This window comes from Bison bison, unplaced genomic scaffold (genome assembly GCF_000754665.1).
Source record: "Bison bison bison isolate TAMUID 2011002044 unplaced genomic scaffold, Bison_UMD1.0 scf7180017864302, whole genome shotgun sequence".
Taxonomy (NCBI): Eukaryota; Metazoa; Chordata; class Mammalia; order Artiodactyla; family Bovidae; genus Bison; species Bison bison.
The window spans coordinates 410241-412209 of record NW_011494874.1 but is presented as its reverse complement, the minus strand read 5'-3'; the positions used below and the strand labels follow the sequence as shown (position 1 = coordinate 412209).

Here is a 1969-nt window from a genome sequence, read left to right as displayed (position 1 = left end):
AAAGTGAAGTCTCAGTCGTGTCCGACTCTGCGACCCCATGGACTGTAGCCTACCAGGCTCCTCTGTCCATGGGATTTTCCAGGCAATAGTACTGGAGTGGATTGCCATTTCCTTCTCCAGGGGATCTTCCCAACCCAGGGATTGAACCTGGGTCTCCCGCATTGTAGATAGACGCTTTACTGTCTGAGCCACCAGGGAACTGAGATCCTGCCAAAAAGCCTGTTCCCTGTGCCCGGCGTCTGTCAGTCCATCCATTCACTGGATGGTCTGTGGGTGCAGGAGCTGTCCTGGGTAGTGTGCATCCGGCGGGCCACAAGGGTCGAGTCCTCCTGCCTTATAGATGGAGCTCACACCCACGGGGGTATAAGATACGAGAGAACAGAGATTCTGGCGTCGCAGGTGCTCTGCGGGAGGTCACCCTGACAGATGATTCCGACTTCCATCCCTGTCACTCTCCTGAACAGGCTTTCCTGATGGTCACTGTTTATGGCCTTAGAACAAATGAATTGTGGGGTTTAAAGGTAGACACTGAAAGCTAAGAGATGATAGTAGAAAGAGCCGTTGCTTCGTTTCAGCTGTCGTCACCACTTTGCTGACGTCGTGTTATGCCGTGCCCTTCTTGTTTAATTGTTTACCTTCTCGGCTGTGCTGGGTCTTGGTTGCTGCCAGTTGCCAGGGACCAGCCCCGGCTGATCCAGGGTATTCGAAGGGGAGACGGCGTCGGCGACCTATTTATTTATTTATTCATCAAAGATATAAAGAATAATAGAATGAGGATAGCTCAGTAGGAAAATTCAGTGGAGAAAAGAAGCTGAGTAGCTTGGTTTACGAGGAAAATCAATATAACCCGTGACACCAGGTTAGCTCTGACCACAGAGGCTGCAGGCGCCCTCTCGAATAGCGGAAGGTGCCCTACCTTAGACACCTCGAGTGGGTCTTAGAAGCCCAGGCAAATAAATGGTCGCAGAGGATATCTGCGCTCCAGATGGACACTCAGCTGGAAATTGAGGGGAAGAATGACATGGGGAGACCAAGCGTTGGTGAGCAAGGCCCGTAGCTTTATTTTTAACAGGGGCTTATATACCCTAAGTTACACATAGAGGATAATAGGGGATGCAAAGTCAGCAGTCTTTGATCCTTATCAAAAACCAGGGTTTCTTTCCTGCAAATTTATCGTATACAAATGGTTTAGGTGATTTACATCATTTTCTGGCCAGAAGGCTTATTAACATTTTATGACTCTTGACAACGACTTATCAACAAAGACTTATTTTCTCTAAGAGTAATTATTTTAAGGTTTGGCGCCATCTTCCAAAGATAAAATTGCATTCCTATAGGGCGGATGTGTAATGGGTTTACAACAAAGGAAAGAATTTATTACCTTAAGGGTCTAAAGTTACTAACACCAAGGCCACTACTTATTTTTTTCTATATACCAACTATTAATTAATACACATTCAAGGATACAATACAGGGGATGTGAAAACTTGGCAGAAAGCATTGGTTCATCAATGAAATCCTTTACTAGTCTTATTCTGACAGTTTCTAACTCTCTGAGAGGCTCTAAGCTATTTGAACATCTTAAGCTTCCCGTGCCTCTCGAGGCTGGGAGACTGGAAACAATCGTATGCATAGCTGTAGGAGTCCGGGTAAACTTGTCAGGCGAGTTAGAGAGCTATCTGAGGGGTTTGGATTTAAACACTCCTAATTGCCCAGGAACTTTATTAATTGGAGCTGTAAGTTAACTCTTTGACAGAGAGAGCGAGATGGTGGGAGGGGACAGCCCCCAGTAAAGTCAGAGGTGAGAGCACAAAGCAATAAAGTAGGCAGACTCTGGTTTTTTGGGGGTAGATGCTCGAGAATATCCAGGGGGACTCCTGAGGCTCGATCCTGCCTTTGCATATGCCGAGCCTCCTTCCTCATGACCTTTGTCACGGGTGGAATGTCTCTCGCCGGCTCCCGGCAGCCA

The 1969-nt window shown here is 47.1% G+C and overlaps 1 protein-coding gene across 1 annotated transcript in view; it reads left to right on the top strand.

Moving 5' to 3' along the window:
- Positions 1-1969, top strand: part of KLC1 (kinesin light chain 1) — a 50635-nt gene that overhangs the window by 2359 nt on the left and 46307 nt on the right. The window lies entirely within an intron of this gene.